Consider the following 27,531-nt stretch of genomic DNA (forward strand, 5'->3'; position numbering starts at 1 on the left):
ATGCCATGGAATTCAAAAACTCGCATGTGCATCGCACCAGGAGGCAGGAGTAACGAAAAAATTCAGGACATGTTCAGTAGTCAAACCAAAATCGTAATAATGATAATTCAACTTTGCACGTATGACATTACTATGATAAAATATGATTATGGATGAACTAACATATGATTAGTTGATTAACCGAATGATATCAAGTTACTATTCTATCTATATATATGGAATAGCATCAAGAGTGGATATAGGAACATTGCGTTCCTACTGCTGAAGACACAAGAGGTCGTGCATGCTGAACGGTGACGCTTGAGACGACTGTCCATATCTTGCACAGTTCATAAAAAAACAGCTATAACTAAATTGGGGTAACTCATGAAGTAAGCCGAAAAGTGACAGGGAGTCCTGAGATGCAGGTATGAATGTTCAAACAAGCCCTGCGGAGCAACAATCACAGATCTTTAAATAAACACGCCTTCCCTAGATAGAACTGAAAGCAATATGCAACTTCTTGTATATGAATGCAGTTCAGTCAAAGTAGTGTTACACAAATTATTTATACGGCTTGCAATTCTCGACCGTTCTTCAATAGTGGATCATGTAGCTAACAAGAATTACCACACAAGCATCATGCTCCCTTTACAGGCAAGTCAATGAACACACCCCAGTCTCTTCTGCTTTTAGGAGATGAAGTATGCCTCACTATCCTTCTAAAACTTGTGACTGCAGTTTGAAAAGGTCATCATACCAAGCAGAAGAGTAATATTGTCAGCCAATCAATCGAGAAGTATAAAAACACACCTGAAATGCAAATCTTAACCAAACACTTATCTGTCCCATCTAAAATAGGAAATGTGCAATATAGCAAAAGGGCATTTTTAATCACTTGGCTATCACTTAGACACGGAGGGTTGAAGCATGGTAAAGATGAGCAGAGTCTATGATTTTTCATTATTGCATATCAACGGCAAAAACGGAGGGTTGAAGCATGGTAACAGAACAAGCCTATAACAAAAATTGCTGAAGTTGCATCAGGAAAATTTCTGGATGTCCATATTCATAAGTGAAATTCTTTAACTGCCAAAACTGACAAGATAAAGAAATTCATGAACCTATTGATCACTGGATTTTCAACAAATAACCAAAAGAATTCCCTTTTCATGTGCAAATATTATAATATCTTTTTGCTAGTTTATTATATTAAATGTTGAATCCAAGAATCTGAGGTCAGAGAGGCGTTGAAAAGGATAAAATGAGGTAAGGCGATGGGACCGGATGGTATCCCAATCGAGGTGTGGAGATGTCTCATGGACATAGCTATAGTATGGCTAACCAAGCTGTTCAACCATATTTTTCGATCGAACAAGATGTCTGATGAGTGGAGGAGAAGTATATTGGTACCGATCTACAAGAATAAAGGGGATATTCAAAGTTGTACTAATTACCGGGGAATTAAGTTGATGAGTCATACTATGAAGCTATGGGAGAGAGTTATCGAGCATCGCTTGAGAGCAATAACGCGGGTCTCTATGAACCAATTTGGTTTCATGCCCGGAAGGTCAACCATGGAAGCTATTTTCTTAATAAGACAAGTTATGGAGCGGTATAGGGAGAAGAAAAAGGACCTACACATGGTTTTTATTGACTTGAAGAAGGCTTATGATAAAATACCAAGGAATGTTATGTGGTGAGCTTTGGACAAACATAAAGTCCCAACGAAGTTCGTCGGGCTCATTAAGGACATGTACACCAATGTTGTGACTAGAGTTCGAACAAGTGATGGAGGCACGGATGACTTCCCGATTAGGATAGGACTACATCAAGGGTCAGCTTTGAGCCCTTATTTGTTTGCCTTAGTAATGGATGAGGTCACAAGGGACATACAAGGGGACATCCATTGGTGTATGCTTTTCGCGGACGATGTAGTGCTAGTTGATGAAAGCTGAACATGAGTGAATCAGAAACTGGAGTTATGGCGGGAGACTTTGAAGTCCAAAGGTTTTAGACTCAGTAGAACTAAACTGAGTATATGAGATGTGACTTCGGCACTACTATTCGGAAGGAGGAAGATATTAGTTTGAAAGGTCAAGTAGTGCCTAGGAAGGATACCTTTCGATATTTAGGATCAATGCTACAGAGAGACGGGGATATTGATGAAGATGTTAGCCATAGAATCAAAGCAGGATGGATGAAGTGGCGGCAAGCATCTGGTGTCCTATGTGACAAAAGGGTACCACAGAAGCTAAAAGGCAAGTTTTATAGGACGACGATTAGACCTGCTATGTTGTATGGTGCAGAATGTTGGCCTACCAAAAGACGACATGTTCAACAGATAAGTGTCGCGGAAATGCGTATGTTGCGTTGGATTTGCGGTCATACAAGAAGGGATCGAGTTCGGAACGATGATATACGTGATAGATTAGGGGTAGCACCAATTGAAGAGAAGCTTGTCCAACACCGGTTGAGATGGTTTGGACATGTCCAACGGAGACCTCCAGAGGCACCGGTGCGTAGTGGAATCCTAGGCCAGGATAGTAACGTGAAGAGAGGCAGAGGAAGACCGAAGTTGACTTGGGTAGAGGCAATAAAATGAGACTTGAAAGGATGGAATATACCCAAAGACTTAGCCTTAGATAGGAGTGCTTGGAAGACAGTTATTCACGTGCCTGAACCTTGATTGCTTCTGTTGGGTTTCAACTCTAGCCTACCCCACTTGTTTGGGACTTAAAGGCTTTGTTGTTGTTGTTGTATTATATTAAATGTCTAATTTATAGGAATCTTAATTAATAAAAACACACTCCCTATTTGCTATCTATCTAGAAAAGCCAAAACGTCTTATAACTTGGAATGGAGGACGAAGTATATGAGAAAAATAGAGAGAAAGTAATATTGCAATATATTAAGGGATAAGAAAATTAGAGTTAAATACATTGGTTAGGCTTGCCAAGTTTGATTAGAGAGTGTCATTATCAATCGGTTTTTTTAGAAACACCAAGGGCAACTTACCTCCTAAGCTCCATTTTCTGAATACTGCTCCTTGGAATGTTCTTCACTTCCTGAGGTAGAAATCAAGTAATGAATTCAACAAAAAGTAAAATCAGGGGTCTAGGAGTTTTGTAGCTATGCTATTTTGGTGGTTGCTCTGCAGTGCTTATTTAGTGTAATTTGAATCCCATTTGCATTGTTGGATGTAAGGTTTTCTACACGCTACAACACAAAATAAGTAATATTAGTAGACGTGTCAAGCGATTACTTGTTAGCTTAATCAGTGAAACATGGCTAGGTAAATTCAGTAGCAACACAAGCAAGGGTGAGTCCTTGATTATTTCATCCTGGCATATTATTAATAGAGATGGCGGCAGGGTATACATCAACCATCAATTTCATGCCTTGATAAGTTGTACCCTGGTTGCCACCTCATAAGAATTACTTAGAGCTTTCATCATAGCACACACTTAATCTGTATCTACTTGGCTTACACATGGATGCATGTAGGCAGACCGCCAGATGGTGTACAGTACATGCAAATCTGAAGCAATCTGGCCTATATTGCTTATGTGGTAAAACAGAGGTCACGAGTGCTTACTTCTTTGTGTTTTGCTTTGTGCAGGACATGCAAAGTGAAGCAATCTAGATGGTGTACAGTACATGTAAATGGCCTTTGTCTGACAGATCAGTATATATTTAGAGAACTCCAAATAAGCACACAAACGGATAGCAACTGAACATATTCAGAGACTGTGAATAAGCAGTTAAGCACACATATGGATACTCGTTTTTTCATGTATTTATAACACAGATGGTCTATAATTTAATCATTGATGCAAAGACAAACATGTAGAATCTTATATGATTTATGCTGTGTACTAATTTCATGTAATATCCTTTTCTAAAAAAAAAATCATGTAATATGCAAAACATATCATATTAACTTGTATTATATTGCAAGTGCAAGAAATCTAACCTCATGGGGAGTCCACCATTGGGTTATAAAATGGGTTCACCATTGCAATGGAATCTTTACCCAAAGTGTTACGGCGTAGTATAAAACTGAAAAATCACCGCTCTAGTAAAAAAAATCTGACAAAAAATACACAATTGTCATGACGATCTTCCACATATTCTCCAATCAAGCACGCATGACTCTAAATTCTAATTATTCTATCTCTCCATTGGAACACAAAGTCATACATTTTCACTAATGTGCCAAAATCACAGTCCAGGACATTGGGGAAAAATTCCAAAAGTGCTCACCTTGAAGTACATGAAGGGCAACTTAACAAGTTCCTATAGGATTGGATGCAGGACCCCCTTGTTGATGGCGTCCATCGTCTCATAGCTGCAGCAGCAGTCCTCCACCATCAATGTGTACTTCCTCGCAGCCTGAAACGGATCACACCACAACCTCAGAAGTCAGAACCACGTCAATCAAATCATCCCCTCCCCACCACCACCACCACCAAAAGAAAAACAGGCAGGCAGATCGAAAAACCAACAGAGAATATGACGAGGAGGGGATGCTCGGGAAGCTGCGGTAGTTCACGGCTACGTCGAGGCTTCAGGTGTTCACAAGGATCTGGATCTCAGGTAAGGTGGAGGCTCGTCCTCTCCTATTCTTGCTTGGGCAGGGGCATTCTAGAAAAAAAAATGTAATTACTAATTAGATTGACATCCTCTACTATGCAACAACAAACCATAATATGTTCTCTTAGAGGATACAGATCATTTAAAGAATGTAAGCAACTAAAAGGTCATCTGTAAATATCAGCTTGGATGCTGCTACATAAACTTGACTTCAGAGTGGCACTGTCTCAGTATAGGTAAAATCTCATTTCAAGTTGGTAATCACTAATTTTGTCTCATATGCAGCAGTAGTAAAAGAAATAATTAGAAGCAAACAAAAGTTTCCTTTGGGCTGATAGTGCCATGGTACCTAACAAGTGAAAAGCAATTACAAAAAAAGGCACTGCCACTTCTCTGTAAGACTATAATCGTAATCTACAGATAGAAGCCAGGTAATAAGCTAATCAAATAATTTATGCATCTGAACTTTGAACCAAAGTTTTCTTTGTAAATAATGTATCCAGAAGGCAATCTAAAATTACTTACATATACTAATTGTGTTCATCTACTCTCCTCTGAATACAGCAGAAACTCCAAACCTCTGCTACATACTGTAATTGGATGATTACCAGAAAAACCTAACAAAAGTCACCAATTGTTTACATCACAAGTGACCCCAATATTCTCACATGAATCAAGCACTGAGAAACCTAAAAGGGCGTCCATAAAAAAGAGACATTTTTCTATGTGGTCCGTGCAATGTTGTTGGACCAACTAACAGAAACAGCTCCTGAAATGTGCCTTTGCAGGTTCTGGTGCAGAACTGGAATAACCCATCTTCACTAATCTTTACAAAGCTCCATATACAAGGATCTAGCCAAGTACAAAGAGTTGTGTAAATACTGATACCCCATAGAGTGATGGGGTCAAAGAATGGAAAGCAGTTTCTTGAGTAAGCTGTAAGGATAGACGTAAAAGACAGAGGAATCACCATACAAAATAGTTGGAGACTTGTTAAGCTGATAGTACCTGGTTTTGAACAAGAACATTGTTCTGATTGGCTTTGCCCAGAACCCATGCTGAAGTAGTTCTTATTCTTTCATCTGCATTGCTAAGTTCCCAAATCAACGGAAAAAGGCCTCCAATTTTGTCAAGGTCTGAAAACAAATTGATAAAAACATGTCACCATAAGAATCCTGTACAGAAAAATAAGTACAATTCTTGGTTTGCACAGGCTGATAAACATGATTAGAAATGAACTGCTGATCTTTATGAAACAAGGAAAAGTAGATGTGCGCTATCACATCCATTCCAATGAAACCTGAAAGTTCTCATGTAATCGTTTTTCAGTTACGTCAATAAATACTAAACTACCTCCTTGTGAATTGTGATCAACTTTCGTTTTTCAGTTACGTCAATAAATACTAAACTACCTCCTTGTGATCAACTTTTTATTCGCTAGATTAGTGTCTAGTAGTTTTTACCTGTCTCTTCCATTTTCCAAATTTCCTTTTCAATTCATTTTTCCATATAGCATGTGATTAAACAGATGTGTATCATGGTTGTACTTTTTTTTTGCTTTCACACATTATCAGTGCACTGTAAACAATTCACGAGTTATCTGCTTGGAAATTATGAAGATTGGAACAATGATCGAGGAGGAAGTCATACTAATTTTTTTTACCACTTTAATTATAATAGGATCGGCTCTAGAGCAACCGAGCATCACATCACAGAAATTCAATGCCGATGGATCAAATTGGTAGATTATGCAACAAATGGGAGAGTGGATCGGAGTACCTCCAGGGAGAGGTCGCAGGCATACAACACTGGGTCGCCGGGCATCATCTCGTTGGAGGGGCCTGAAGCACCTCGGCCTCCTGGACGGTGGTGCCTTGGCCTCCTCGACGGCAGCAGGTCGTGTTGCCGCCGTCGCCGGAGGAGGCCACCTGGATCAAGGGGTTATTGGAAGAGGAGAGGTTGCGCGAGGCGGGGCGTGCGCACAGCACCGTGATTTGCCGGGGAGCCGATGGGGCCACCACAGCAGAACCGAGCGGGGTCGAGCAGCGTCGGGCACTGGTTGATCTTGGCCTAGACCTCGTCCACTCCGAGACAATGACGGCGGTAGGACGAACGACCCCTCCTGACCAATCCACTCCCACCGACTCCTCCACCATCGTTGTCACCCGTCCCCGTCGCCATGGCCATCGGCACGGGACGGGATAGGATTGGGGGTCGTCGTCGGCGGGGAGGAGCAGGGAGGCGGCGGATGGGGAATTGGGGACCGAGCCGGGAGGAGCCGAGCGGGGGCTTTCCTTCTGTGCGCGATGCGGGGATGTCGCGCGGACGGGTTTCCTTGTGTGCGGGATTGTTGAGCGGGGGCTTTCTTTTTTTTTTTTTTTTTTTTTTTTTTTTTTTTGACCGGCGGGGTCTTTCCTTGTTTGCGCGACGTGGGATGCTACTAGCGGTGGGGCCAGGGGGCTTTAGCCCCTACCCAGCCTGGGCACGTGGAGTCTTCCTAAACTCTTTCTTAAAATTTTATGTATACATGTATTAGGTAGGAGGGGCTAAGGTTAAGAGAAGATAAAAAAGTCTATATTCTTTTGTTCAGCCCCTCTAAATTTTTTTCTGGCTTCATCACTGACTATGCTAGAGATGTCGTGGGATCGCACTGAGGGCAGACGGACGACATCAAACGGCAGACCTCCGTCTCCGGCTAAAATAGCTTTATGGCTTTACTCGAAAAATCAGATTCACTTGAAAAGCTAAATCAGTTTTCTAAACCATTTAGCAAAATAGCTTCCAAAATAATAAATATCGATAATATCTTTTTTTCTTTCTTTGGGCCTGTTCGGCAGGACTGAAAAATACTGTTTCGGCTGATTGTTGTGAGAGAAAAATACTGTTCTGGCAGGACGTGAACAGTGATTTTGTGAGTGGCGGAACAAGCCAGCCGAACACGCTCTTTATTTGCTCCACACCCGTCGTACACACCACTAAGGATGAAAACGGACGGAATCGAACGGAGAACTCCTCAACCGTTTTCTACTTTTACATTTGAATACGAAAACGAAAACGAAAGCGGACAAACCGAACACGAAAACGAACACGAACTTACGGAATATCGAGAATTTCGAAAACGAAACAATTCGAGCGGAATTATATCGAACATGGTCGGTATACGAAAACTCAATACGGAATACCGACCCATAGACCAAGTGCATACATGATCAAGTTCAAGTGCATATAATAATTAACAAGTGCATATTATAGAAACATGAACTCGAACTGAGTCAGAATAATTTTATTAATCTTTTTAGAATAGATGTAGTATTTTATTTTAAAGATTTATTCAGATTTTTCTTTTGAGTAACAAAGATTTATTCGGCTGATGCAAAAACTATCAAATGATTGACTTTGCAGGTGGGGGTTAAACCGATGAGCTTGATGGGCTATGGCCCAGGTGGGCTTTCGTGTAGATGCTGCCGGTTTCCTGACATTTAGCACCATCTCATGAGGTGAAGAGAGACGAGGCTGAGCGCCGTCTATAAGAGATGGCAGCTGGCCACCAGTAGAAAGAACACAGCTGCGTGGTGAACAACCTGTAATTGGGCTGTATGACCTGTGCAGTTGGCCAAATTCGGTTTAAACCGAATTTTCAATTCGGAATATTTCAAATTAAAAGTAGAAAAGTAGAAAACGGTCGGAAAAATGTCTAAACCGTTTTCTACTTTTACATTTGAAATACGAAACATCTGAAATGCGAAAGCGAAAACGGTAAAGTCGGACAAGAAAATGCGGATTCGATCGGATTAAATATAAAAAAACGATGCGGTTCGGTTCGGGATATTTCCGTTCTGTTTTCATCCTTACACACCACTGCATGTCCGCATCCGCATCTCCAACCTTATCTCCTCACGAACCGCACACCCTCCATCGCCGCTGCCGCCAAGAAGTCCGCCGGCGCCCCTTCCTCCTTGTCCTGCACAGCCACGCCAAGACCACTCGCGCCACTTCCTCCTCTTCCTGCACAGCCACGCCGAGACCCTGGTCGGCGTGCCTCCAGACGGCCGCCCACCCCCCCCGGACAGCCGCGCCCGCATGGCCCGGCCCGGCGGCTCCTTCTCCATGCCTGGTGGCTGCACCGGCGACAACGCCCCCATCTTCCCCCACGCGCGCCGTGCTAACGCTGAGGGGCAAACTCGCCCAGGGCCCACGCATCTGAGGAGGAGCCGAGGGAAGCTAGTTTTTTCGGCTCCATCTTTCTTCTCCACTCTCTCTCAACGCAAATCACGTGACTTCTCCATGGAATCTATTCGCTTAGCACCCGTTTGGCAGGAGGAGTCACGAAACAGCTCCCGAAGCCGGTCCGGGAGCGCTACTAAACAGGTTCCAAATATCGCACAAAAAGTATCCACACTTTGTTATTTTTAGTTGTAAGAGAGGGAGATTCTGCGGCTTGCACAGTCGCATCGCAAGCCTAGCCAGTCGCCACGGTAGGCTGTTGGGTTGCCGCTGCGGTCTATCGGGGTCAGACAGTTTTTTTGTCGGGTCTGTGCTTGCCAAAATTTGTAGAGTACGCGAGGCACGCCGCATACGCGGCCTCCTGCCACGCGACGTGCCTGGTTGTCCGGGTCGCTGTTACCCTTTTACCTGTTGAACTTGTTCATGGACGCGTCGTGTCTGCGCCCGTGCGCCTTCGGCGTCGAGGTGCTGTGGGCTAGGGCATCCGTCAGCATGCCGTTCGTTGGCCTGCTCGGCCTCTCTTGCCTGGGCCCGCTCCAGGCGTTCCTAGTCGTACGCCGCCTGCTCTCCGAGGGTGCGTGCGATCTGGTACTCGTCCTCCTCCCTGCCTCGGTAGCCGCTGCCCCATTTTTCGAGTGGTGCAACATGTTGCACTCTCGTGTAGGGTGATAACTTCCCTTGGACCTAGACTCAAAGTCCGTGTCGTCAGGGGTTGACAATAGGAGGTCATGGATAGATTTCGGGTGTCGTTCCACCATCCCCACGAAGCCGGCGAGGTCGGGTGTTGCCAAGCGGCAACAGCGCCTGGCTAGCTCCTGCTTGAAGAGCGCAGCAGCCTCCCTCATTCTTGAGGGAAGCGGGGTGTAGGCGCCTAGAACTCCAATTCTGGTGGCATGAGCCTGCCCCTCGATAACTAAGCGAAGGTACAGGCCAACAGGTAAAACACATGCTGGCTCTGTTCTAGCTCGGGGTCCGTCCTGAGGTCACTACTATAGAAACTTTAACTGAAACGGGCAAAATGGGTTAACTGAGGCGGTTTTTGCATCCGCCTCGGATCAAAGGTTATGGTTAATCTGACCTTTTTTGAGGCGGTTTACTGTCCGCCTCGGTTAATCAAATTAAAAAAAATAAAAAAGCCCAGAGCCCATACGGGCCCGGATCTGGGCCTAGATCCATCACCGATCGCTGGGGCCACGCCACCGCACCTGCATGCCCACCGCCGTCGCTGTCGATCCGCCATCGGGGAAGCCGGATTCGCCTCCAGGAACCCGCGGCAGGGCCCTCACCGCCGGGATCCACCACGCCGAAGCCGGATCCGCTACTGATGATGATGAAGGGGGGGATCTACTGCTGCTGCTCCGGGCAGGAGAGGAAGGGAGAGGGTCGATTCGCCTCTAGGAAGCCGCTGCCGGCGCTGGAGGAGGGTGGACCCGCTGCCGACGCTGGAGGAGGAAGCCGCCACCACCAGATAAAGGGGAGGGAGGGGAGGGAGCCGTGGATCTGCCGAGCCACGCCCGCTCCGCCGCCGAGCCAGGGTCGCGGGCTCCTCCTCACCGCCGGGGTCACGGGCTCCTCTAGCTGCCAGGGGAGGGGAGGGGGCTCGCCACCGTGAGGGGAGCGTCGCCGTGCACAAGGACGTCTGCCACCCGCCAGTTTGATGACGCGTCGCCGCTGCCCGAGCCCACCGTGCTGGCTCTGTAGTGCCGCCCACGCCCGAGAGAGGCCGCGTTGCCCATGCCTGAGAGGACAAGGAGAGGGAGGGTCCGGCGTGCTCGTGGAGGGAGGGAGGGCGTGGTGGGGAAGAGGAAGGGTCCGGCGCGCTCAGGGATGGAGGGAGGGCGCGGTTGGGGAGGGAGGGAGGGAGGGCGCTCGGGGAGGGAGGGAGGGCGGTCGGGGAGGGAGAGCGCCGCATGCCGAGGGAGAGCGATGCGGTGGGTTGAGGGTGAGGGAGAGAAGTGAGAGAGCTAAAACCCTAAGTCCCTGTATATATACTCAGTGGGTGATATCGGGCTGGTTTGGGCTTTTTCACTAGTAGTGGGCCTCGGCCACTATTAACCGAGGCGGGCCTTATAAGAGGGCCGCCTCCGAAAATAGGGGTATTTCTGAAGGCGGGCCTCTTATAATGCCCGTCTCGGTTAATAGATTTTAGGAACCGTCTCCGTAAATCGATTTTTCGAGGCGTTTTTCTTAACTGCCTCAGTTAATGAAAAATAACCATCTCGGTTAATCCGAGGCATTAATCGAGGCGATTGAAATTGCTGTCCGCCTCCGAGGCTCATTTCCAAACGTCTCGCAAAAGATTTTTTTGTAGTAGTGGGTAGGCGTCGATCCTACATGCGAGCGCATCCTAGTCGACATCTGCAATGTCCACGCAAGCCGACATAAAGCTGGGCGACGAATGTGCGACGGCGCCGCATTCCCGTCGCGAAGGCCTAGCTGTCCCAGGTGGTCTGCTATGGCGTCTAGCTCTTCGGAGCTTAGCGTAGGATCCATCGATGGAATGTGCAGCGGCGCCGCATTCCCATCGCAAAGATGTAGCTGACCCATTCGATCAGCTATGAAATCTAACTCCCCGAAGCGAAGAGCTTGGCTGCGGAGAAGATCGGCAGCAGGCATGCGCCCGCTAATGTCGACGAACTCGAGGCTTCAAAAACGGATGCAGCCACCGAGAGCGAGTCCGATGTAGGTGCTAGGAGCCATCGCTTCCTTCCCAACAACGGGAGTGCATGACTATCCCCTACCTGGCGCGCCATATGTCGGTGTTTTGTCACCCGACCTGTGAATTTGTGTGTGCGTCGCGCTGCTCTAGAAAGACGATGGTAGCATTTAAAAGACACAATGAATTATACAGGTTTCGGCCAGAGCCCTATGTCCAGTCTCATAGAAGAAACAATACTTGTTCCTCGGCTGAATGCTCTGAAGTTTTTACAATGGGGTATGGAAGAAGAGGTAGGAGACGGTGAGGGACTGCCCGAATGGAGTTTTCAGGAGTCCGACCCTTGGAATGGAGGACTGGCTGCTCTTATATAGAATTCGGTGCCGGTACAAAGAAATAGGTTCTCCAGATCGAGGGGTCATGAGCCCAAGAGAGGGAAATATCTAGCTATCTTGGCTTGCTAGTAACGCTATCCTATTCTGGCATCGAGGTACGCTCCGTTGTGGCTGTCATCATGGTCTTGATCCCACGTTGCAACAGGGCATGACATGATGCTACAGTACTGGTCGTAACGACACTGTTGGCACGATGAAGGTTTGCCAGCTATCCTATGTGATGTGAGGTTGTCATGGCCTTCGTCATCGTCTTCGTGGAGGGTGGCATGGCAACGGTGCGGAGTTGGTAGCCACCTCGAGTCGTCAATCTCTCCTATTCGTCGAGGGCCCGGCCAGGCCGGATCCCGTACTGCAGGGTCGTGGCTGCCGGCGGGTTCCCCGGCCTTTGATGACAAGTCTGGGGTCATGTGCCCCATCTGGTAGCGGGTGGGACGTACTTGCTGTCTCGTCGGTCCGTATGTGGACGGTGGTCTTCGTACCTGTCGTCACTGGCCCGAGGTGCTGTCTCGTCGGCAGCATGGCGCAGTGATGGCATCTGCCTCAAGGCGGCTATCCCATCCGACCTGACAGAGCGTGTAAGGCACGCCAGTCCTTGTCTCATTAGACAGCTTTGATGCGGCTCGACCCCTTCCCGTATCTCCCAGGGGTCATGGCGGGGGAGGTCGTACTGCACGCTACGCAGCGCAGTGCGAAGCCAAGAGAAGGTCGTGGCCGCCCTCATGGCTTATTGTCGGGCCCAGCCCTCTGCTCGGCTCTAAACGGACCTCGTCTACTGGGCTTCAATTGGTCTGGGCCGGTAGGATGTTGTTTAGTCTGTGTCATGAGACACCCGGGTATCATAACCCTGACATACAGGCAGTAAGGTGCAGGACTAAAATGATAAGGTGAATGCTTTTTTAAAAGGCACCATAGGTTGTAAGGCAGAAGCCTATATCGCTAAGCTGGTCACTTTTTAGAAGCTACTATTAGAACAGGTGGAAGCAAAAGACACCATGAAGCACAGCCTTACCGCTGCAACTTACGTACAGGCAAACGGCATAGCAACCAATATTAGCTTAGTGGTACTCCAAAAATATAGAGATAATTTTTGTTGGTGCTACAATGGAATCTGGTGAGGTGATCTAGCACTTGTCTATTCATAAATTACAATGAAAACTACCGGTTATTAAAACAAGCTATAAAGGAGGTAAGGGCTCAAGCAATGTCTAACAGGTGAAAGCAAAAGACACCATGGAGCATTGCATTGCTGCTGCGACTCATATTGATAAGAAACCTTGGATTCTTCCAAATTAAGGGCTGGGATTTCATTTGGGTCCCTAGCAGTATGAACACCATATGTGTTATCAGGGAAAGTGACTGCAGAATATTCTCAAAAGTTTTTTTGAGGAAGGAATATTCTCAAAAGTTAGTCCTAGTTTTACCAACTGTAAAAATAAGATCATGAAAAGAGAGGACATAAAAAAATGCCTATGAATAGAAAGAAGCACGCAGGTATGAAACAGGTAAGGGCCCAAGCAATAGCTAGTATGTGAAAGCAAAAGGCTCCATGAAGCACTCTCAATTAGTTTTTGAAAAGTACAAATTGACAAGACTATATGAAAGATAAATGTTATATCTCCTTTCATGGCTAAAATAGTATATCTGAAATGGTTGTGCTCAAATTTCAGATAAGTGTATGAGCACAACCATGGCTAAAATAGTATATCTGAAATTGGAGATAACAAACAGTAGGTTGAATATAAGGTTCTCAACTCAGCCCCACTCTCTGGAGATTAAAGATGTCAATCCAGTTGAAACAGACAGTGAGCAAAACAAACATGCCTACTTCGTTGCGCTTGCATCTGCTGTTGCTGCTGAAGCTGCAGCAGTTGCTGCCCAGGCTGCTGCTGAGGTTGTCCGCCTCACAGCAGTTACCACGCCTGCACCAAAAATGCCTGTTAGTTCAAGGGAAGAACTTGCTGCCACCAAGATTCAGACTGCCTTCAGGGGTTATCTGGTAATTCATCTGCACTTGTAGGTCATTTACTGTTTGCTTCTGTTATCTTGTTGATGTCGTTGCACTAGCCCTATAGTAAGAAAATTCAGATCCTCTGACTGCTGTGGGTCACTGTCTTAAACTTATTAGCACTTGAGACCATGCACGAAACTAACTTTTGGTTAAGATTTTGTAAGACATCTGATTTGGTTGGTAAAGCGTTGCTGTCTATCATCATTGTGTATCTCTATGATCTGTTCGTTTTAGAATACAGCCAAGATTTCACTTTGCTGGTCGTTTTCAAACTTATATTTATCCGATGTTTCCTATCTTTCATGGCACTTAAAGAGATGCTGATGCTAATGTTACAGCTGAAAAAAACAAGTTAAAGTGTGACTAAACATGATCTATTGAGAATACTTCCACTTATCTTGTTGGATTCATTGACCTATTTATTTATATGAATATTTTGTTTATTTTTGGTTCTATGGGATATTAAGTGCTTATTAAATCTGCAAAAACAAATTTCAATTTTAGGCAAGGACAGCATTGCGGGCACTAAGAGGTCTAGTTAGATTGAAGTCACTTGTTGATGGAAATGCTGTCAAGCGCCAAACCGCTCACACCATGCAATGCACACAAACAATGACAAGAGTTCAAACTCAAATCTACTCTAGAAGGGTGAAGTTGGAGGAGGAAAAACAGGCTCTTCAAAGGCAGCTCCAATTGAAACATCAAAGGGAACTTGAGAAAATGAAGGTGAGCACACTGCACACCATTTTGATGCAAGAGTCTAAGCTACATTGATGTCTAGGAAAAATGTGTTTTTCTCTATCCCTATGTTTTGTACCATAATTTAAAACATAATGTCGCACCCAAGTAGAGTTTTTCTTTGGGTACTAGATGATGCAATTATAGAATAGGACGGTCCTGATATAAGAGATCTCTGACAAAATTTTCTTATCAGATTGATGAGGACTGGGATCACAGCCATCAATCCAAAGAGCAAATTGAGGCCAACCTAATGATGAAACAGGAAGTTGCACTGAGACGAGAAAGAGCACTTGCATATGCATTTTCTCATCAGGCAAGTTGTCTCTTTTGTTTCTGTTGAGTTCGTATATTATTTTTCTTGTTTAGATGTTCCCAACTTCTGTTCTACATTGATTTGTTCTATACATGTAGCTCTGCTTCTCACTCTTTCGTCATTCTTGTTTTGGGGTCTTCTGATGCAGTGGAGGAATTCTGGTCGAACTATAACCCCTACTTTCACGGAACCTGGGAACCCTAACTAGGGCTGGAGCTGGATGGAACGCTGGATGACAGCAAGACCTTGGGACTTGGGAGAGCCGATTGGTGCCATCAGACAAGGATCCTAAAGACCGTGCTCTGACAAAGAATCCAAGCACCAGTATTGTTCGATCATCTGTACCCCGTGCCATCTCAATCCAGAGACCAGCAACACCAAACAAGTCGAGCCGCCCACCAAGCCGACAATCACCTTCAACTCCGCCATCAAAGGCCCCATCAACCTCAGGAAAGACCAGGCCAGCAAGTCCAAGTGGCAATTATAGACCTGAGGAGCATCACAAGCATACGCTCTGAGCGCCCAAGGAGGCAGAGCACAAGTGGAGGCTCGGTCCGGGATGATGCAAGCCTGACGAGCACTCCACCTCTCCCCAGTTACATGCAGTCGACAGAGTCTGCAAGGGCGAAGTCCCGGTCTGAGAAGCTTGAGGTTCCTGAGAGAGCACCTCTGGTCCACTCCGTTGTTAAGAAGCGCCTGTCGTTCCCCGTCGTCGATAAACCAAGTGTTGTGCCGACAGATAAGCCGAAGGAAAGAGTGAGACGCCATTCAGACCCTCCGAAGGTCGATCCTGCAACGCTGAAGGATGTCCCTGCTGCCTGATCAGGCCGTATGATTGTTAGGTTTTGTGCTCTTTTAACTCCGTGATGTATTATCTGAGTTAGGTTGTCTTACTCGTGTCATGTATGATCTGTCTGGGTTGATTTGAGATAATTCTAACTGTGTTTACAGACAATGCGTGATACTAAATGTATGTGTGGTTGGTTTTCAATGTACGGATATGATAGTGTTTGATTTGACTTTGTTAAGGTGCGAATACTACAGCACATCTGTCAAGTTCCTAAGAGCCGTTATCGTTGCCATATCTCAAGGGTCTTTAATTTTTTTTTTTTCAAAAATATGCTATGCGCACGGATAGCAATCGAGGCTCTTCACCAGTTTGGCAAGACGGCAAGGGAGATTTTTTTTTTAAAAAAAGCCCCAAAAAAACTAAACAATGAAAAGATAAGAAAACAAAAAGGAAAGAAAAATAAAAAGCAAGGAAAGATAACAAAAAATAAAATAAATAGAAAAAGCAAATAAAAATTAATAGAGTAAATTAAATATAGTAAAAGAATAAAGAAAATAAAAAGAATGACAAAAGTACAAAAAATAAAAGAAAATAAAAATAAATGAATGAAAGAAAAGAAAAAAAGAAAAGGAAAACGGAAAATTAAAAAATGAAAATAGAAAATGGAAACAAAAAGAATAATAAATAACCAAAAAAATAAAAAAGAAAGGAAAGAAGAAAAAGAAATAGAAGAAAAGAAACAAAGAATAAAAAAGGAATAAAAGATGGAAAGAAAGAAAACGAAAAAGATATAGTAGAATGGAATGAAAAAGGAAAAGAAAAAAAGAAATTGAAAAAGAAAAAGAAAGTAACGGAGCGAATCAGCGTCGGCATCAAATACGCGCGCTCTACCTGGGCTAGCGCTGTGTCGTCACCAGCTGCTGTGGGCCGAAATCGCGAGCGCGGAGAGGGGGTCGGCACGCGGCTTTGGTCCGACTGGTCGGCAGTGCCTGTTTCCGTCTTCGGTTGGGCTGGGAATAACCGGAAGCAAAAAAAAAAAAAAAAAAATCCACGTTATCTCAACTTTCATGAAAGTCCGCTGTTCTTCATGCACTTCAAACCGAGCGAAACATCTCTCTCAACTTTTAAAACCGTTCCCTGTTATAAGCAGATTTAGACGTGGTTTTGTCTTCTTCTTTTTTATTTATTTTAGCTGAATCTTTAAAAAATCATAGTAAATCATAAAATAAAAAAATTAATTTGGTTGAACTATACATGAGTAGATCTACACAGTGAACATATAATATGGTATGCCTTAGTACAAAGTATTTGCTGTGGCTTTAGATCTATACTTTTATATAATTAGTTAAAATAATTCATAGCTGCGTTTTTCTATGGTTTAATTGTGATAAAATTTTTATGGTGGTCTAACTATTGTATGATTGAACTGTAGTAAATATTCCATACTCATTAGATTATGTACAACTTAGTTATAGATTTATTTATATTTAACAAGCATAAACATAAATAAAATTTATAACTAAGTTATGCATGATCCACGTAACCTTGCTCGGCAGTCCACCAAGGGGTAGCCCGAGGTGGTAGATTTATCGTAGAGGTGAGCGAGATCAGGAGCGAGATGGTAACAGAGACACAAGACACAACATTTATACAGGTTCAGGCCGTCAGCGTGACATAAAACCCTACGTCATGTGTTCTGTTTATTTTGTATTGATTGAATATGAGATTGAGATGTAGATGTCGACTAGGGGACCCCTGTCCCTCCTTATATATTCTAGAGGGGTATGGTTACAAGGAGAATATCCTATTTGGTATAATACAATATCTTCTTGTAGCCTTGCGGGGCACGCCGACCTGTGCCGTGCACCGCACGCCGTGATTTTGTGGGTACCGAGGGTCAGACCTCCACAGCTAGTCCCCGAGCGTCTTGGATCCGCATGGTGACGCCGTCTTGATCAAGTCCGAGCTGTTTGTCGCAAAGCCGACCTCTTTAAGTTAACGAACCGATCGGTGAATGTGAAAGCCGACCAGCTGGACTAGTGACTTTGAGCGGTGAAGGCGCCTGCCGAGCTGTCCAAACACCCAGACGAGCTGTGAAGATGCATGCCGAGCTGTTTGACTATCCGACAGACTTCGAAATTGATCCAAGTAAGGTTCATCAGTAGAATGTAAGGGGCTTAAGATAAAAATTTGAGAAATCTTCATCGATGAAGTGTAGCCACTTAGACTCCTTAGTCAATAAGGAGTGTAAGTCAGAAGAGAAGCACTACATTCACCGCCAGGTGAAGTGTAGCCACTTAGTCCCCGAGCCTGCTAGAAGATGAAGAATAAATCTTGTAGCAGGGTCAAAGAAAAGCCTTGAAAGCTTACCAACGTCATCTGCCATGTGCGTATCAAGATCCTCGATGTGCTGCCCAAGATCAGCACCCTCATCCAAACAGCATGGAGAACCTTAACAGCACACCGATGAGACGTAGCAAGATCCACGAAGAACCCGAATGCTAAGGAGTCACAGCGAACTGGTGAGTCCCCAGCATAGCTGATGAAGCGACGAACAATCCGAACGTCAAGGAATCCCCAGCTTAGCTAGAGAGCCCCCAATGTAGCTGACGACGAAGCGATGAATAATCCGACCACCGGGGAGTCCCCAGCGTAGTTGATGAGCTCCCAGCGTGACGACAAAGCGAGGAACAATCCTGACGCTAGGGAGTCCCCAGCGTAGCTGGCGAGCTCCTAGCATGACGATGAAGCGATGAACACTCCGGACGTCAGGGAGTCCCTAGCGTAGCTGGCCAGCATGACGATGAAGTGATGAACACTTTGGACACCGGGGAGTCCCCAGCGTAGTTGTTGGTTGACGGTGAAATCCGTCTGTCGGGTGGTGCACCCACCCGATCGACGATCCTCTTGTCCCTCCTGACTGATCCACTCCCCAAGCGTAAAAGATGAGTTCGGCAACCGATTCAGGCCCCTGTAATAAAAATATGGAGAACGGGTAGTACATAATATAAAAATAAAATATATGAGCTCGGCGATGGAGACAACATATCGGAGTAAATAAACATTGTGTTTATTTGGAGTTTGTTCATATTTTAAATATAAAAACTTTTCTTGCAGTTGGTTCGTCATCGCGTCACCAGCCTCGACTAGCCCAAACTCTATAGCGCGAAGTGGCCGACACCCGTGTACTCGTAAGAGAGAGAGCGTCGCCAAGGAGCTGCTGCTGACTGTCCATAACGCAGAGCGTGGCTCGTGCACATGTAGGAGCGAAGTCGAGGATATGGCCGCTTCTAGGTAACACGGATGAGAATGTGACTGATCGGCGAGTTGCATGGCGAAATTGTATGTCATCTTTTAGATGGTATACATGAGAAATAATCAGAGGGCTTGGAAGGTGGAACCGTCAGAGCCCAAACTTGGGTTGACGTTTTACGTGTTAATCACAATGCCAGAACAGCCCTGGCCGTGGCTTTTACATAGGGGTGCATGCATCGAACTATCTGGAGAGCCGGTGGTGAAGATTTGTTCTGTTACAACAAACTCCTAAACTCTATCTCCACCACCGTGAACAAGTCCAGGTTAGTTGCGCATGCAAAGGAGATTACGACATGCAAAGGAGATTACGACAACTGAACATTCTAGACCATATTCACTAACATCCTCCCTCAATCACAACTGCGATAGGTTGAGATTGCATTTGAATTGTTCAAGAGACCGAACAGGCAGTGGTTTGGTAAAGCCATCTACAACTTGATCACCTGAAGAGACAAAATCTATATCAAGAAGTTTTCTTGTGACTCGTTCTCTCACAAAATGATAGTCCACTTCAATGTGTTTGGTCCTTGCATGAAACACTGGATTAGCTGATAAATATATAGCACCAACATTATCACACCAGAGTTTTGCTGCTCTTGGGCAGTCAACCTTGAGTTCATACAATAAAACCTAAATCCACATAACTTCTGCTGTAGCATTGGCAATTGCTTTATACTCAGACTCTATACTAGACCTTGAGACAGTGGGTTGCTTCCTTGCACTCCATGATACTAGATTTGATCCCAAGAAAACTGCAAACCCACCTGTGGAACGCCTGTCATCTATATTTCCAGCCCAGTCAGCATCTGAAAATGCACTTACTAATGTTGATCTGGACTTATGTATACTCAGACCTAATCGAGTGCATTGCTTGATATACCTCAGGATTCTCTTCACTGCTTCCTAGTGAACAATGGTGGGAGAATGTAGAAACTGACAGACTTTATTCACAGCAAATGCTATGTCAGGTCTAGTAAGAGTAAGATACTGTAAAGCACCTACCACACTTCTATAGTTTGTTGCATCTTTTGGACCTAGGGGAGTACCCTCATATAATGATAATTTTTCACTTGATGACATAGGTGTAGCTACTGATTTACATTCAGCCATATTTACTCTTTTAAGCAAGTCCGTAGCATATTTTTCTTGAGTTAAGATAATACCATCATGTACCTTGTTTACCTCAATGCCTAGAAAATAATGAAGTTCCCCTAAATCCTTAAGTGCAAACTCCTCCTTCAGATCTTGCAACAAGGCAGCGGTGGCCTTCTCTGTAGAACTAGCCACAATAATATCATCCACATATACTAGAATAAATATGGTAACATCACCTTTGCTATAAAAGAACAGTGAGGTGTCTGCCTTAGATGCCTGAAATCCTAGCTTGATCAGCTTTGCACTAAGGCGAGAGTACCAAGCACGAGGGGCCTGCTTAAGTCCATAAAGGGCCTTGTCCAACCTACAAACATATTGTGGTTTGGTCTTGTCCTCAAAACCTGGAGGCTGCTGCATATAGACTTCTTCATCAAGATAACCATGTAAGAAGGCATTTTGTACATCAAGCTGCCTCAAACTCCAGCCACGAGAAACAGCAAGAGACAAGACAATCCTTATTGTTACTGCTTTTACCACAGGACTAAATGTATCTTCATAATCAATACCATATTGTTGTTTAAAGCCTTTTGCTACCAGTCTCGCCTTGTATCTATCTAGACTGCCATCTGCCTTTCTTTTAATTTTGTAAACCCACTTACATCCAATTATGTTCATACCTTTTTGTGGAGGAACCAAATGCCAAGTTTTATTTTTCATGAGAGCATCATATTCTACTTGCATGGCTTGTTTCCAATTATGACTGGCCAGCGCATCATCTAAGTTGTTTGGCTCACCAGAACTGGAGAAAAGTCCATACCTGACAGTTCCATCAGTGTAAATTTTAGGACGGCGAACGCCATGTTGCAATCTTGTTCTTGGCATAGGCGTAGGATGTTCAGAAGTGGTGCCTTCAGTGCCTCCAAGATGCGTAGGAGATCCCAAACCTGGATGTGGCGTAGGTACGGCAGCGGCGGCAGGAACCGTGTCCCCCACTATCGCAGCAGGGCGCCCTAGGTGCGAGCGCGTTTCGATGCCGGGTTGGAGCGCGCCGGATCCCGGCTGCGTATCAGCCTCCTGTTGAGTGCTGGCTGCCCCATCCGCGTGCTCCACACCTGCCAAGTAATCATTGTTTGCTGCATACATGGGCTCTCCTGATCCATTTCCTGAACCATTTTCAACCAAAATTTCTTCCTGCTGCACACATGGCTCAACATTGTGGTTAGATGAGTCATTAGTATTTGGGTTAGCCACTGATTCACCCCTAAAGAAAGTACTAGGGACCCAAACTTTTGGAGGAAGCTATATTACATCAGCACGCAACCGAGCACCAGCGTTAGGATTAAGATTGGAGAATGGATATACCGTCTCATCAAAGATCACATCTTGGGAAATATAGACGCGTCCTGAAGCTACATCTAGGCACTTAAACCCTTTGTGATGTGTGCTGAATCCAAGGTAAACACATTGCTTGGATCAGAATTGGAGTTTGCTATTATTATAGGGTCTTAGGTGAGGCCAACATGCACACCCAAACGTGCGCATTGATGCATAATTAGGTTTCTCGTTAAATAGACGCTCAAGGGGAGTGCTGAATTGAATGACACAGCTAGGTATACGATTGATAAGATGAACAGCAGCAACAAACGCCTCATCCCAATATTTCAAAGGCATGGATGCATGTGCAAGAAGTGAGAGACCAACTTCAACTATGTGTCGATGTTTTCGTTCCGCATCACCATTTTGTTGGTGTGTATGTGGACAGGAGACGTGATGAACACTGCCAATTTTAGTGAAGAACGAACTAAGCCTCTCATATTCTCCTCCCCAGTCACTTTGGACAGTGAGGATGCTTCTATTAAATTGTCATTCTACCATAGCCTGAAAATCTTGAAATTTACGCAACACTTTAGACTTGTGCTTGACAAGATAGACCTAAGTAAACTTACTAAAATCATCAATAAAACTTACATAGTAGCAATATCTCCCTACAGATTCAACAGCTGGACCCCAGACATCGGAGAAAATAAGTTCTAAAGGAAATTTGGATTTGCTGTTGGATCTGGAGTAGGGAAGTTGATGACTCTTTGCCTGCTGACAGGCATCACAAACTGAAGTGCTAGATGCCTCACCTAAACAAGGGAGTTTATTTCTACTGATAACTTGCTTGACTATAACTGACGAAGGATGACCCAAACGATTATGCCACCGATCAAAGGAAACTCTGGTAGCTACATGGACTTCTTTATTGGATGATGTGGGAAAGGGGTAAAGGCCATTGTGACACTTCCCTTCAAGAATGACCTTCTTCGTGTCCTGATCCTTTACCAAAAAATAGTTTGGGTGAAACTCAAGAAAAGCATTATTATCAGTAGCAAGACGATGAACTGATATCAAATTTTTGTCTGCTTCTGGAACATAAAGAATATTTCGTAGATGAATATCACAATTACTAGGGGTGTGAACAGTAGCATGCCCAATATGACTAATGCTCATACCTGAACCACTTGCCGTGTGGATTTGATCTGTACCGTAGTACTTGTCGCGGATGTGCAGCTTCTCAAGCTCCCCGGTGACATAATCAGAAGCGCCCGTGTCTATGTACCACGGAGAGTCAGCGCCTGATCTATGATTGGCAGCAGCAACTAGGCGTTTATTGGGGATGAAGTCTTCCTCAAACTAATGCCAACATTCTGCAGTAGTGTGGTTCAGTTTGAAGCACACTTGGCAGAGCGGCTTGTCATTGTTGTAGTTGTATGAGCCGTGCTGATTGTAGCCGCCGCTGTTCCCACGGTTGTAGCCACCACCACGGCCACCGTTGCCGCCTTGATGGCTGTTCTGGTTGAAGCCCGAGCTGCCATCTCCTCTGGCTTGCCCACGGCTGCGCCCTCGACTTGAAGAGCGACCACATGAGCCGCCACGCCCACGGCCCGAGTAATTTACTGAGCCGCCGTGGTTCTGCCGTCCACCATGGATGAGTTTGAGATGGGTCTCGAATGCAAGGAGCTGCGAGAATAGATCATCAAGTGATAACGGCTCAACCCTAGTTAATAGGGAAGAGACGAACGGGGTGAAATCTTCATCTAGCCCGGCGAGGATGTACTCAACGATCTCGTCGTCTTTGAGTGGCTGTCCTGCAGCAGCCATCTCATCGCCGAGGTTCTTCATCATGGTGAAGTACTCTGTGGCAGTCATGCTGCCTTTCTTGGTGGATGAGAGCGCCATGCGCACGTTCACAGCCCTCGCCCGGGATTGCGACGCAAAAATCCCTTCGATGATCCTCCAGGCCTCGCTTGCTGTTTCGCTGGCGTTGACCTGGGATAGGATGGCAGGAGAGAGGTTCGACAAAATGAAACTAAGCACCTGTTGGTCTTGGGCGTCCCATCGCGCGAACTCAAGATTGGGCCTCTTCTCCTCTTTGCCATCTTCCTTGATGATAATTTGTTGAGCAGGAGCCTTGGCGTCGCCCGTGAGGAACCCCCGAAGCTGTGCACCCCTCACAACAGTGCGCACTTGGGCTTTCCATGATGCATAGTTTGTCATCGTCAGCTTCTCTGACACGACATGCCCTCCAAGAGGATTCTTGTCATTTGTCAAGGAGGAGCTTGCCATGGCGGAGCTTGCCATGGCGGAGCTTGAAGACGGCGATCTTGTAGATTCAATCTACTGTTTTGTGGCTCTGATTACCATGAGAAATAATCAGAGGGCTTGGAAGGTGGAACCGTCAGAGCCCAAACTTGGGTTGATGTTTTACGTGTTAATCACAATGCCAGAACAGCCCTGGCCATGGCTTTTACATAGGGGTGCATGCATCGAACTATCTGGAGAGCCAGTGGTGAAGATTTGTTCTGTTACAACAAACTCCTAAACTCTATCTCCACCACCGTGAACAAGTCCAGGTTAGTTGCGCATGCAAAGGAGATTACAACAACTGAACATTCTAGACCATATTCACTAACAATACGTGTAGGAAAAAATCTTTTGGAGATAATAATGGAGAAAACGGCATGGAGAAATTTCATAGAGATATACGAAGTTTAGAGAATATTTAGAAAAATATTAAAGCGTGACTTAGCTTGATTGACGACCGAGTGGAGTAGTCGGTGTGTCGCGGTGTCTAAGAAGATAGCTCGGACGAGTGCGGGAAGTCATAGTTGACCGGCCGCATCCAACTGTGTAGATGAGGCACAGTTGTCGACGTCGATCTCGTTGATTGTGAAGGCGAACGTGAGTAGTCCCTAGGGCGAAGCGCATGGCCTCGACGCCCGCTGGTGTAGACTTGGATAAAGACGGCTTACATGTAGGAGCCATATTCTTTGTTTGCTTCTCGTCCAGGTGTTTGGGCATTTGGGGGTGTAGCATGTCGTGCATGCATGCCCCAGTATATACTAGCTGCACCTTGATTATTGCATGGCTTGTAGATCGGACGTGGTATGGCTCGGACGGAGCCCTCTTGTAGTCGCTGGGTTGTAGTTAGTGGCGGAGGACGAAAACAATTTAAGGTAGGGCGAAGTAATATCTCTCAAAATGGTTCATTAGACATTGTGATAGCGAAGCACAAAGTACAAGCATTTAGGATATAAAGAACTATAGAAAATACAAGTAAAGTCAACTAACCATGTGACGATGAAGCTTCAGTCACGCCTAGGCAGCCTAGGCAATTGCATTTGCCTATCTTTCTTGTTTTGAAATGTATTCTTGATCTTCTCAAGATCAATTCCTTTGAATATTTCTCGCTCAATGTAGCACACCATTAAGTAATTGAGCCAATCATCAGACATCTTGTTGCGCAATTCTGTTTTGATAATCTTCATAGCTGAAAAGACCCTTTCAACTGATGCTATCGCTACCGGTAGTATCAATGCCAACTCAATTAGACGATAAACTAATGGGAAAACAGTATGTCTATCAAGTTCAACCATTTTTGTAGCTAGACTTGCCAGATCATGACAATCTCTAAACTCCTCAATTCTTCTCACATGAATAATAAATAACTCATGTTGATCTTTTATACCCTTCTTTTCGAAATAGGAGAAATCATCAGAATATATCTCAGTAAGCCGAGCAAGCTTGTGCACATCAAATTTAGAGAATGAATCTCTCGAGTTAAGACAAGAAAAGCAAACAAGCAACTCTAAAGATACCTCATTAAACCGATGATCAAACTCTGTGGTAATAGCATCTATAGCAGCATAGAAGATATCAACACAAAAATAATGGTCTTGAGTGATGTTGTTCTTGCCCCCTTTTCTTGATCTTCCAAATCTTGTTACTGCTTCATTCATATTTGGTATTGGGATATCATTTTCACTGCAAAATTTTGTGGCTTCCTGTAATAGTGGCTCCCAACCATCATTCCTCAAATTCATCAAACGTGTTTTCACATCAATAACCAAAGACATGGCTTGAACAATATTTTGATCCTTCCTTTGCAAGATAAGAGAGAGCTCATTTGTGATGCGCAAGATTTGCAACATCATCTTCATGATGAACACAAAGCTAAAAGACTCCATGATTTCCACTAAACCTCCTGCCCTACTTGGATTATGCTCATCTTGATACACAATTTGTAGAACTTCAATTACTGAATCCCACATTGATTCAATACGAAGTAATGTCTTGTAATGAGAACCCCATCTTGTATCTCCGGGTCTAGCCAAGGATGTTGCTTGATGTTTCCCTCTTCCTGTGGAAATCTCTCCACTGCTCAACTTGCCTAAAAGAATCCTGCACTGCTTATCTAGCAGTAAATCCTTCCTCTTGCAAGATGAAGTAGTGGTGTTCACAATCAAGGCCACATAATCAAAGAAATCCTCCATAGATGAACAACATCTTGAGATGGAAACAACTACCAACTGCAATTGATGAGCAAAGCAATGGACATAGAAAGCATATGGGTTCTCATCACGAATAAGCTTTTGAAGGCCATTAAATTCTCCTCTCATATTAGAAGCACCATCATACCCTTGCCCTTGTAGATTTGCAATGTGTAACCCATGCTCACCAAGTACTTCAACAACTGCTGTCTTCAGTGCTTCTGAGGTTGTCTCCTTAACATGCTTAATACCTAAAAATCTTTCAATCACTTTTCCTTTCTTGTTCACAAACCTACAACATAGATATTATAATCTGATTAGCTAATTTTAACATTAACAATTATATAATCAATTACAATAACAATTAACATTATATAATCAATTACTTATCTCACAACCACATCCATTTGTTCTTTGACAGATATATCACGCGATTCGTCTATAAGAATGGAGAAAAGACAACCCGCCATCTCTTCCTTTATTGCTTTGGTGACCTCAATTGCACAATACTCTGCAAGTTCTTTTTGAATTGTTGGGGAAGTCATCTTAGCATGTTTGGGACATGTCTCATCAAATGCAAGCCTCACTTGTTCATTCCTTTCTTTATACCAATCAAGAAACTCCAGAAAATTCCCCTTATTCAAAGAAGCAAGGGCCTCATCGTGTCCACGGAATGGTTCACCTTGCAATGTGAGCAAACTCACAATACCCAATGATGTATCCAACCGAGTTTCATATTTGATTAGTGCATCTTTTGTATGTTTGTCAACCTTATGTTTCACACTTGTTCTTTGATTTTTGAAATCTTCATATGCTGTCCTACACTGATTGTGGATTTTTCCATCATGTTTTGGAAGCACCAAATATGCATTCTTCCAATTGTTAAACCCCAATGTTGTAAAGACATCATATCCAAATTTGTCATCGATTCGATCACGCTTGAAAAGATAACAATGAAAACAATAGGCCCTATCCTTCTCCACACTGTATTCAAGCCAAGGATGTTGCTTGAACCAACTTTTCTGAAAGCATCTTTTCTTATTTGTTTTAGGGAAATTATAACCAATTGGTTGAGTCGGACCCTTATCTATGAAAGCCCTTCTAACTTCGGATCTAATGTTGATAGAAAATTGATCAATCGGTATACGAAGCCCCGGATCAGTGATAACGTGATCCGGATTGAACTGAGTTATAATACCTTCCCCATCAGTTTCAATCTCCTCTTCATCTTGTAATCCTACCATTTCATTTTCCATCTCCTCTTCAACTGCAGCAATAGCTTGTTCATACTCATCTGAGTCATAGTCAAAGTCATCTTCCATATTAATATTTTATAATTCCCTGTGTTTCAAAATCAACCAAAGCAAATTAATTTGAAAACCAAATGATTGAATAATAACAATGGGAAAACAAAAAAAGTATCAGAGAGTTGGATGACTTACTGCGTATGTGCTGAGATGCGACCTGCGTCCTGCGACTGTGAACTATCAGTGCGACAGTGCCGAAGGTTTCGTCTCAACGTCGGTGATCGCCGGCTTGCTGTTGCTGCCCGCACCGCATCCGAGACCGAGAAGTGAAGTCACGAACTGTCGTCTGCCGAACTGGC

General features: G+C 44.5%; 1 long non-coding RNA gene, 1 other non-coding gene and 2 pseudogenes across 4 annotated transcripts; 1 reads left to right on the forward strand and 3 right to left on the reverse strand.

Moving 5' to 3' along the window:
* Positions 1-419: 419 nt before the first annotated feature.
* LOC136450686 (uncharacterized) lies at positions 420-6,925 on the reverse strand. 3 transcript variants are annotated; one of them, XR_010758395.1, is made up of 9 exons: positions 6,355-6,925; positions 5,584-5,711; positions 5,292-5,427; positions 5,101-5,192; positions 4,488-4,626; positions 4,246-4,374; positions 3,956-4,071; positions 2,998-3,047; positions 420-714 (listed from the first exon to the last, which is right to left on the reverse strand). It is a non-coding gene; the product is annotated as an uncharacterized lncRNA (long non-coding RNA). The 3 variants fall into 3 exon arrangements; XR_010758396.1 differs by lacking the exon at positions 5,292-5,427 and having other exon boundaries at positions 424-714; positions 6,355-6,924; XR_010758394.1 differs by lacking the exons at positions 5,101-5,192; positions 5,292-5,427 and having other exon boundaries at positions 437-714; positions 6,355-6,918.
* A 6,589-nt stretch (positions 6,926-13,514) lies between these two features.
* On the forward strand, positions 13,515-15,968 carry LOC136453481 (protein IQ-DOMAIN 3-like; annotated as a pseudogene).
* Positions 15,969-23,099: 7,131 nt separating this feature from the next.
* Positions 23,100-23,238, reverse strand: LOC136455763 (small nucleolar RNA Z247). The gene has a single exon (XR_010759235.1). It is a non-coding gene; the product is annotated as a small nucleolar RNA Z247 (small nucleolar RNA).
* Positions 23,239-24,743: 1,505 nt separating this feature from the next.
* LOC136453482 (uncharacterized) lies at positions 24,744-26,107 on the reverse strand (annotated as a pseudogene).
* Positions 26,108-27,531: the final 1,424 nt, after the last annotated feature.

This window comes from Miscanthus floridulus, chromosome 5, assembly GCF_019320115.1.
Source record: "Miscanthus floridulus cultivar M001 chromosome 5, ASM1932011v1, whole genome shotgun sequence".
Lineage (NCBI taxonomy): Eukaryota > Viridiplantae > Streptophyta > Magnoliopsida > Poales > Poaceae > Miscanthus > Miscanthus floridulus.